Source organism: Corvus cornix, chromosome 28, assembly GCF_000738735.6.
Source record: "Corvus cornix cornix isolate S_Up_H32 chromosome 28, ASM73873v5, whole genome shotgun sequence".
Taxonomy (NCBI): Eukaryota; Metazoa; Chordata; class Aves; order Passeriformes; family Corvidae; genus Corvus; species Corvus cornix.
Window position 1 is genome coordinate 5,259,232 of NC_046356.1, and position 10,192 is coordinate 5,269,423.

Here is a 10,192-nt window from a genome sequence, read left to right on the forward strand (position 1 = left end):
CGCCGGTCACGTGGGGTCGCTCGGCACACCTTCCCCTCCCGCCGCGGGGCTGGCCCGGCGGTAGCGGGAGGGAATAACGGGAATAACGAACGAGGAAACAAGGCGTAAACAATTCACCATGGGCAATTCAGACGAGCGAGCCGCAGGAGCTGTGGGACTTTTTGCTCTCCCTGCGATGGCATTAGTCCAGACCACGAGGTATTTCCTGGAACAGATCCTCCCTGTAAACGGGAGCTACAGCAAAGCTCAAGCCCTCATCTAGAGACCCGTGGAAAAGCAAAGGTGAGGTGGGATTACCTGGAGCCCCAGGGGACCGAGGTGAAGGGAACGGAGAAGCACACAGCAAACAGCTTCCACTGCTGCTCACTCCAGCGAGGGGAACATCCCCGGAATTTAATGTCCAGAGTCTCTTCCAAGCCCCACAGGTGAACAAACAGATACTCCAAGGCTGATTTCCTTTGCGCTTCCGGCGGCACAGACCCACCGGGAGGAACTGGAGTCCAAGCACACGCGTCAGCAACTGTTTTCCCACTTGCCCCTCTCTCCACATTTTCCCTTTCCAGTGGGATGCAGGTGCCGTCCCCCAGAAGCGGGAAAACTGCCTGGAAAGCCGGGGACGCCGGGAGCCAGCACCCCATTTCTCCCAGATTTCCTGCTGACAAGCATTTTAAGCCTGCTTTGCTTCACAGGTGCCTTTCTGCCAAGGGCACGCCCAGCTTTTTTTCCCCCGCCCCCCCAAATAAAGGTTTGGAAAGCTGAGTTTCACGAGAACTAGATCATACTTTGATTATTCTTAACTTGGAGTTTCCCTTGGCATCAAAAGCCAGTTGCGACCAGCTGCTTTCAGTCAATTACCCGGGCACACCTGCACAGGGAGCTGCTAGTCCCGAGGGGCCAATGGAGGCACCCCAACGTCCCTCCAGGAACGATGGAGCATCCGGCAGGAGCTGGGGAGCAGCTGGATGCACCCGGGCACCTGAGCAGGCGGGGCAGCGTGTGGGGTGCCAGGGGAAAAGTTTCGGCTTTCTGCTTTCATCTTGTCAGTCCCTTCCCAGAGCCCCTAGTCCCTTCACAGTGGCCCCAGAAAAGGAGCTTAAATTGAGATAATCAGCTTCCTTTTCCATAATTGTCTGTGTTAAAATTGGGGGGGAATCTGCTTCCCCTGTCATTTTAATGGTCTCATTTGAGGGAAACCCTGCATTTTCCATGCCATCAGGGGTATAAATTGACAGGGAATCCTCACTGTCCATTGTTGTCTAGTTTAAATGGAAAGGGAAAAACCTCGACCGGGCTATTTTATGGGTTGGAATTAAGGGTAACTCCCACGTTTTCATCATCCTAATGTTTAAATTGAGGGGGAAGCCCAGCTGTCCCTCCTTTTTAAGAGTTTGAACTGAGGGGAAAAAAATCCCCCTTTTTCCATCACTCAAGAGATTTAAAGTGGGAAAAACCCCTCTTTTCCTAATAGTTTAGGGGATTACATTAAAGGAGAGAAGCCATTTATTTGCTATTGTATTGGTTTAAGTGGAGGCAAACACCCTCTGTTTCCTCATTTTAAAAAGTTTAGTTGAAGGAAGCTCTCCCTTTTTCAGCATTTTAAGGGTTTAAATCTGTATTTTAAGGCACTTCTACCTGTGCCCCAGTAACAAATATCTCACACGGGAGGGAGCCCAGCAGGTAGGCAGCCCTAACGCTGCCCGGGGGGTCAATTATTTTTTTTTATAATGTATATAGCACTAATTAGAGGTCCTAGTGAGAGTTTCACTATTTGTATCATTGCTATTTTTCTCCACTCTACTTAGTCACATGTGGAATACTTAGTAATCACTAAGGAACAATTATGCAAATTAGCAACTCATTATCCCACTTATCTATACTACCCTGCCAAAACACAAAGTTTTATTCCTTACCCAGTCTCTGCCCTTTTGCTCAATGTAGTTGCAGTAAAAAAGAAAGCATGTAGTAAAAAAAAGAAAGCACAACAAGTATTTTTCTCTATGCAGCTCCTTACTCATCTTGAATTTGAGACAGAGGAGCCAAGCAACCATGGCTCCTTTGAGAGCTTTTATACCTTGTGGTATTTGCCCCCTCCCTTTTCCCGGCATTGTGGGAATGAGAGGCGGGCCCGGCCAGGGGTATATCAACCCCAGCCTTTACCGGAGGGGCTTATGCTTTCTCTGGGATTGAGGGGGGTAAGAGGTCTTGTCTTGCTTTGATAAGGGGGGGTCTTTCAGCTCATCTCAGCTTTTCTTTTTAATAAAGGCTTTGAAGACACAATGAAGAAAATGGCATGGAACGTAGAGAGTATTTAAGCTCGTGATTTTGGGTTGGGTGTTCAGGGGTGATAAGGTGCTTGTGTAATTTTGGTTTTTGTTCTTGTGGTTTTTTTTGGTTTTTTTTTTTTAGGAGCCTTGTAATTTCTGGCTTGTATTAAGTATGATGCTTTAAATTTTCTCAGCACATTCATTGTGTCACAAAATAGACCTGCCCCGTGTCAAAGATGACATCTGAAACTGAGGCTTCTGATAGGTAAGTTGTGTATTGTGTCCGGGAGAGGGAGCATGAGCAGGGCAACTGGTTTAGGAAGAGCCAGGAGGGGTTTTGAAGGCAGCACAGTAGGAAACAGTGTCCATTTGGGGCCCCCTAAAGCTTTTCTACACGTGCAGCAGATGCATTTACGTGCGTCTTAAAGCATCCAAATGCATCCATTGCACTCACAGAAGCACAGTGTAACTTTGTCCCTCGCTAACCCAGGTGCCCATTGAAATAAGGGCCACAGCTTTTGACTTGGGACAAAGCCGGAGACTCAAGGACCTGGGCACACTTAGGGTGAGTAGCTGAATTGCTGGGATTTGGCCCATATGCTGCTAAACTTGTGCACTGATTTTGGTTTTCTTTATCATAGCTGACTAAGAGGCTAACCTGGCTATCACAGGGCCTTCGAGATAGCTGAGGAAGACTCATTTTGCCTCCAAAGCGGTTTCACGTTGCCCGTCATCCGAAAGATAAGTCGGGGGCTTTGACTCGGAGATGGGATGATAGCAGGGTGGAAATTCCTGAGAGAGATTTAATAATTAGTGCAGGGGTAAGGGATGTCCTCTAAGTGGCCTCTTAGGACAGCTAAAGGCAGTGGCTCTACTTTGGATTGCAGCCATACGGTGTGCAGAGCAGTTCCAGTCTGTCTTGTGTTGTCTAGCATGTTGTGTTGTCTAACGTGGGATCCTTTGGATCTCTGCCTTTTCCCCTCGAGGGCCTTATCGCAAGCATTGTCGTCATCTCTAGGTTCTTGAACGTTTCCACTTCTTGGCATGATACCAATATAGTTTGTTCTTCTACTGGCGGGCTTGGCCGCGTCTCGGAAGCATTGAGTCAGATGTCTTTTGTGTCCTTGCCCCCATCCATATTGCCATCCATCCTTTCTGGCCGCGAATTGTAATGTCCTGGGGTTTGTAAGGCTATGGGGAGCGTTCTGAACGCAGCATTATCTTACAGCCATTTTGATCATTGTGACTGACAGTTCTTGTAACAGGCCACTCTGTTACATTCTTGTCTTCCCCTCCTTAGAGCCTCCTCCATCTAGCATTGCCATGCCATCGGTCGTCTCTTTTGGCATCGTCTCGGTCCTTGCCATCATTCTTCTCCCCAAGGGCTTTTTGTTTATCATTCTTGTGTCATGCTGTTTGTAGCATAATATGTTGCTTGTGTTTAGCCTGGAACTGCTCTGCCCTGTGGAATAGAATGGGGGGTAGGTGGAATAGAAAGAAGACTTTACAGGTAAGCTTTAGCTTTGCTTAACCACCCGAGTCACACCTCAGACAGAGCGACCGTGGCCGGTCTGTGCGGGGTTCGGCGGGAACGGTACGGCGGCGTCTCACAGTTTTCTAGCCATTCGTCTTAATGTATGCTGTTGTTGGATCCTAAGCGGTTTGCTTTGAGAAACGACAACTTGGGAAAGGTTAAGCTTTCCCTGTGTGTCTGAGTAACTTTGACAAATAATCTTTTTGCAGAGGCGGAGGGATAGGATGGAAACCCGATAACGAACAGAGGAGGCCAGAGGAGCACGGCGACGAGGCGGGTCGGCACCCGACCTCCGAGCGACGGCCTGACTTTTGGCTCTACATTCCCTCGTTGTTTGGCTCTTCGTTTCATTTTGAACACGCGAAGCGCTTGGCACGGCCGGCTGTTGGCACCGGGGAGACCGTGAGCTAGCCGAGAACTGGTGACCAAGATAACTATTGATTCCAGCACAGAGCTGGATGTTACCGGAGTTTTAATGTGTTAGTAATAAAACTATAAACATCCTTTGGTTTTTTGTGTTTTACAGGTGGTCTGAAGCATTCCAACCGCTGGTCCAATATGACAGAGGCCCTTGCGGAAAGAGGTCACGGTCAAGCGGTTTCAGATGGAAACTAATCCGGCAATGCCATGCTTTCGGACCCTATGTCGGTACATGCCTTTCCGTTTTGTTTTGCCCTGTCTCCCCCAGGAAGGTTGGTCATCGCTTGGCTTTTCAGGGGAGGTGTAAATGGTGGCCATGTTATAGCATTGTTCCTTGTCTCTATTTTTAGGAAGTAAAGCTGGATATCAGCAGTCAAGGTGGATGGAGCGAGGTGAGCAGTGACTGGTGGACTGAACCACTTGTTATTCCTTGGGTGCCAAATTCTGGTAAAGCTCTAAGCATCCATTGTCATTTGTCCTTTTTAGGGAGTTCTCTTTATTATGCCGAGCCCCCTCACTGACAGGCCGACGGACCCGGTTCACCGCCCTCATGAGCCCTCCGGAAGTATTATGGGACTCTGCGATGAAGCCTGTACCTTTTCCATTCGAAGGTGCTGTCCGGGTAGCCTTGGGCAACGGCAGAGGAGTTGCGGCGAGTTGGGGAGGGAGGGAGGAGGAGCGAGGGTCCCCTCAAGTTTCAGCAATGCCACATCACCTCGTCTCCTCTTAACCCAGGTATGCCCTGTGATGACGGCATCGGCCTCTGACCGTAACCAAAGCGTGCGGCCCGAGGACCCTGGCCTTCTTAGGAGACGGTGAGTAGCAGAATTGTCGGGTTTTGGCTGATGTGCCACTAAGTTCATGCCTTGATGTTTGATTTTCTTTATTGTAGCCGACGAAGAGGCAGCAGGAACTTCCCAGACAACGAGGCGGCCTTATTTTGCACCCGAGGCAGATTCCCATCCCGGACGTCCAAGAGATAAGTTGAGGGTTACGACCCACAGAAGGGATGAAAGCCGGGTGCTGGGTCAGGACTTGCCGGGGGGGATTTTTGAGTCACCTTTGGAGACAGGGATGTCCAAGAAGGGGCCCCTTAGCCCACCTAAAGGACAAATCTCACTTTTGATCACAATGCTGAGGCGGGCAGAGCAGTCCCGGTGTGTGTCGTGTCACTTGTCTATTGTATGTTCTGTGTCTTTTGGGCATCTCGTGTCTTAGGTCTTTTTCCTTAACCCTTCGAGGGGCCAGCTTATTGGAAAGGCTGGGCATCATCCTTAGCGTCTTCGGCCGGGTGCCGATACCGTCAGACCTTTGACTGACGAGCTCCGATGCACATCGGAATCGCATCTCCCTTTAGAAGCATTGAGTCAGAGGTCTTTTATGGTCTTGTTCTGAGCTATATTCACAGCTGTGCACCGCAGTGATCCATTACAGAGGATTAGGACTTGTCAGAATGCAAAGAGCGGTAGAGGATTCTGACCGTACGATTCTCGGGCATCCATCTTTGCGGTTCTCAGAATAAGCCCTTCTGTTAGCATCTTCTTCGAGCCTTGTTGGTCTCGCTGCGATCATCTCGGTCCGCATTCTCTCGGTCCTTGCGGTCATTCCTCTTGCTGGAGTTTTCTCTCTTCGTTGCATCCCCTTGTTTGTCATCTCCTGTGTCACAGATGCCTGCATGGGTTTGGCCCAGAGCTGCTCTGCCCTGCTGCACCGTCTGGCATATGGTTGTAATAGGACAAGGCCTGGGGACTTGAAATTTGTGGTGTACGTTGTAGTTTGGCTTCAAGATGGTATTCCTAGACTGGTACAGGATGGCTGGAGCTGTGAAGTTCTAATGCAGCTCTTTGACTTTTGTCATCGCTTTCTTTCAGATGCAGATGGATTAAATCCGTGGCAGAGCGCCCTGGACCGGGTGGGGGGGTTCCCACAGGAAGGTCAGTCACCATTTGTGTTTGTGGGGCAAGTGCAAATGGTGGTTTTGTTCCAGCATTGTTCTTTTTCTTTATTTTTAGGAGGTCAAGCCGGATCTCAGCTGTCAAGGTGAAGTGAGCGAGGTAAGTGGTGACTGGTGGACTGAACTAGTTTTTCTTGCTCAGTTATCAATTTCTGGTGCAGCTCTAAGCATCTGTTTTTGTTTGTGCATTTTAGGTGGTCCACTGGGCAGGTGTCCCGGCCCTGGGATGCTGGAGGCCAGGTGGGTGCAAGCTTAAGGTATAGGTGTGGTGTACTTGAGTTGGAGTGGGGAGGCTGTGGTTTCAGTCTCTCAGCATGTTTTTTGCTTTGTTTCTTTGCAGGTGCTGCTGCTGCCTTGGACATGCCAAGAAATAGACACAATCAGGTGCGTTGGCCTTTAAGCGGGGTAAGTAATAGGTGAGCGGTATGTGGCGGTGTGCTGAGCATGTACCTTTTTGCTTTGCAGGTATTTTCTGGGCTGCCTCTGGAATTGGATGAAGATTTGAGGTGAGCCGGGGTACCGGTGTGGAGGACCCCTGGGGATTAATATTCTCAAGGGCCACAGTGATGTTTTCTGTTTTGTTGTCTTAGGTACCGTGAGGAGCCGAAGTTTGGAAGCGGCAGGTAAGCGATGAGCCTCAGCCCTTAGGAGGGAGGGAGGCCTTGCAGAAGGGGTCACTTTTGGGACGTCTCATCGCGGTCTGAATTTTTTTCTGAATTTTTGCAGCCACCGAAACAGACCCTGGGGACTGTATCAACATCCATGGCGCCCGTGTGTTCATTTCCATCGAGGATGGATTTTGTCGGCTCGTCTTCCAAAAGCTAAGTGTTGGGACCAGTGGTGGGGACAAGAGAAAACCCTTTGGAATTGCAGGAGGCAATTTGAAGTTAGCTTAGAGGAGAGGGCTGAGCTTCTTGAGCATCCTCTTAACAGCTCTGGTACTAACTTCTTGTAAGGACTTATGTTTTGCCATCATGTGCTATTGCCGTAGAGCTTTCTTTCCTTCGGCATCATCGGCCTCTGGCTCATCTTGATGTAGGAATCTTGGGTCCATCAGGTGAAACTGCTGGGCAGTTTCAACTTGTGTCTGTGTTCTGTAGGTTGTGTCTTTGTTATGTAGTGTCCATTGTCCTCTGTGTCACAGGGCTTTGTTGCATGTCAGGGATTTTTTTGCATTGTTCTTGGCCGTATTGGCTGTACTCTACTTGCCTACTTGCCTGGATGGGGCTTATTCTGGCATCTTTACCTTCTTACTTCTTGGGACTGGAGGAAGTATGCAAGATGTTCTCATCCATCTTCCTTCTCAGTTTTGGTACTGGCTTCTTTTCACATGCCATTCCCTTGGACTTCTCTAGGGAGGGTATTGGACCCTCCCTCCGTGACCGCAGTATTTCAGTAGGTTCCATCGCCTCTAAGTGTATTGCACTCGAGAATTCATCTTCCGGAGACTCATCTCGAGCCCTTGTGTCATCTTTCCTTAATTTGGGGTGCCGCCTGTCTGTGTGCCACTTAGGGTCGGAGCCGCCCTGCCCTGGCACATAGAGTCGCAGTTAGGTAGAACAGTCATAAAACTTAAGGGTTCATCTATTTTCTATGGGGTTTTGGGCAGAAAATTTATGGGCCTGGTGTGGGGATAACTCCTAGCCATGGGCCACTCTCTGACCGCTTCAAATTTTCTTGCAGGTCCCGAGGCAGCTTTGGATCTCCACGGTCACTGATGCTACCGATTTTTCCTGGAATCTACAGTTTGACGTCGAGGAGCGGCAGCTGGGGAAGATGTGCCAAAGTATCTCCATCAGTGGAGTATTTTGATGAATGGCTGCAGTCGGGGTGTAAGCTGAAGAGCATGTGACTGTCTGTATCTGTGTGTGAGAGGTTGTGTCTGCCTGTGAGAGTGTGTGTGTGGAATGGTTCTAACCTTGTGTGTTTGGTTTTTGCCTTTGAGGTTTTTCAACACATGTTTAAATTTAGAATAAAAAAACCCAGCTGGGGTTATTTCCCCCCCCCCCCCCCCCCCCCGGCTGGGTTTTTTTTTCCTCGGTCCCGGCCGGTCTGCGAGGCGACGTTCATCGCCAAGGTTTGGGTGCGGACCGTGCCGGGGCCGGGGTTTTGTCAGGCAGGACGATTCGGAGGCTCTCGGGAACCCTGTTCCCGAGGGGCCAGGGTGAGGAGAGTGATCGAGATGAGAGTGATGGTGGGGTTCTGTGGAACCTGAAAGAGGTGTGTGTGGTGGATGACTGTTATGTTCTCCCTGTGGTGCTGTTGTTTTGGGTTTCCGCTAACAATAAAACAAAATGTAGCAAGTTTTCCAGAAATAGAAAAATTGTTATATTGTATTGATATGTATTTGGCTTGTGTTGCTCTGTATTGGTCTGTATTTGTGTTTGCTGCTGCATTTCCATGTATTGCTCTGTATGCAAATTGGACTTTTACCAGTGTGTATATGGATTGTATTTGTACTTTATTTGTATACATTGCTGTTTCTGTATATTTTGCTAGAGTGTAAATACAAAAATCCATTCAATAAAGTTGAATAAACCCTAATAAAGATACCCAGGCCCCTCCCCCCCCCCCCCGGCTCCTGTCTTTCTTTGGTGTGGTTTAGTCATTTTTTCACTGTATTTCTTGCTTTGCTTTACTTTTTAGTCTATTCCTCACTTTACTTTTCCCTGTCTATCGTTACTTCTGTGTCTTTCTTTTTCTCACTGTTTCTACCTCTGTCTCTCAGTTTCTCTTCTTCTCACTCTCTCCAATTATGTTTCTCTCTAGGTTTATTTTCCTATTTCTCTTTAACTATTTCCTTGTTTGTCTTTGACTCTGTTTCTTTGCTTTTCTCTTTCTCCTTATTGCTCTGTTTCTGTCCTTCTCTATTTTTCTCTTTAACTCTGTTTCTTTGTTCCTCTGTTTGTCTTTATTCCTGTGCTTCTCTACTTTTCTCTTTCCTCTTCTCTCTAACTTTACTTTCTCTCTCTCACTCTTTAGCTTTGCTTTTCTCTTTCCCTCTAACCCTAACTTTTCAACTTTACTTTCCTCTTTAACTTTATTTCTAACTTTTATGTTAGAAATAAACTTTATTTTTATTTATAGCTTAAATTTTAAAAAAGCAGCAGTAGAACTTTTAATGCTCCCTGGGAGTAAAAAAAAAAAGTTTTACATATAAAATTTTTACTCCCAGGGAGCATTAAAGGTTCTACTGCTGCACCAGACTCTATTATTTTTTTTCTTCTTTTTATATATAGTATATAGGGCCCCTAATTAGTGCTCCACATGGGAGTAACTAATTGAATTGATTAATCATTACGTAGCTACTCCCATCTGGAGCACTAATTGAATTAGATAATTGGATAATTAGTCAATCAGCCAATTTTTTTGGTGTGCACACACACACCACCCACACCTATCACTCATCCTAAGCTCTACCCCCATTCATCACAGGCTCCCACCCCCTGCCCCGGGCATCGCTGCCCCCCTGGCCCGCATCACGCGGCTCCGCCCTGGGCACTGCCCCTGCCACGCGTCATAATATAAATGAAGAAGAATGACAGGTAGAAGGGGAAATGGATGGTTCCTCCCCAAGGGAAGGACCCTAAATTGGATAGGAGCCGTTTCTCTAGGAACTGCTGCCTCTGATTGCCGCTGGAATGGCTCTGGAAGGAGCTTAGACGGGATCATTCACCTCGGGTTTGTCCTGGATGTGCAGAGCTGGGGAGATGCTTTGGGGCTGAGAGATTTCCTGTTCCATCTTCCATGAACATGCAGAGAGGTGGATTAAAAGTGCCTGCAGAGCTCTGATGTGCAGCCTGTGGCTCCCTGCTCCCACTGCTGCTCCACTCAAGGAGTTTCTCAGCCCCAGAGCAGAAGAAAAAGGCAGAAAATCATGGAATCATGGGGTTGTTGAGGCTGGCAAAGGCCTTTAGCATCATCAAGTCCAAACATCAACCATCACCATGGTCACATCAACCCATGACCTCAAGTGCCATGTATTTATCCATACATATTTATCCATGGATTATCCATATA

The 10,192-nt window shown here is 48.1% G+C and overlaps 1 long non-coding RNA gene across 1 annotated transcript; it reads left to right on the forward strand.

Moving 5' to 3' along the window:
* The first annotated feature begins 3 nt into the window (after positions 1-3).
* Positions 4-771, forward strand: LOC120411425. The gene is made up of 2 exons (XR_005603732.1): positions 4-425; positions 564-771. It is a non-coding gene; the product is annotated as an uncharacterized LOC120411425 (long non-coding RNA).
* Positions 772-10,192: the final 9,421 nt, after the last annotated feature.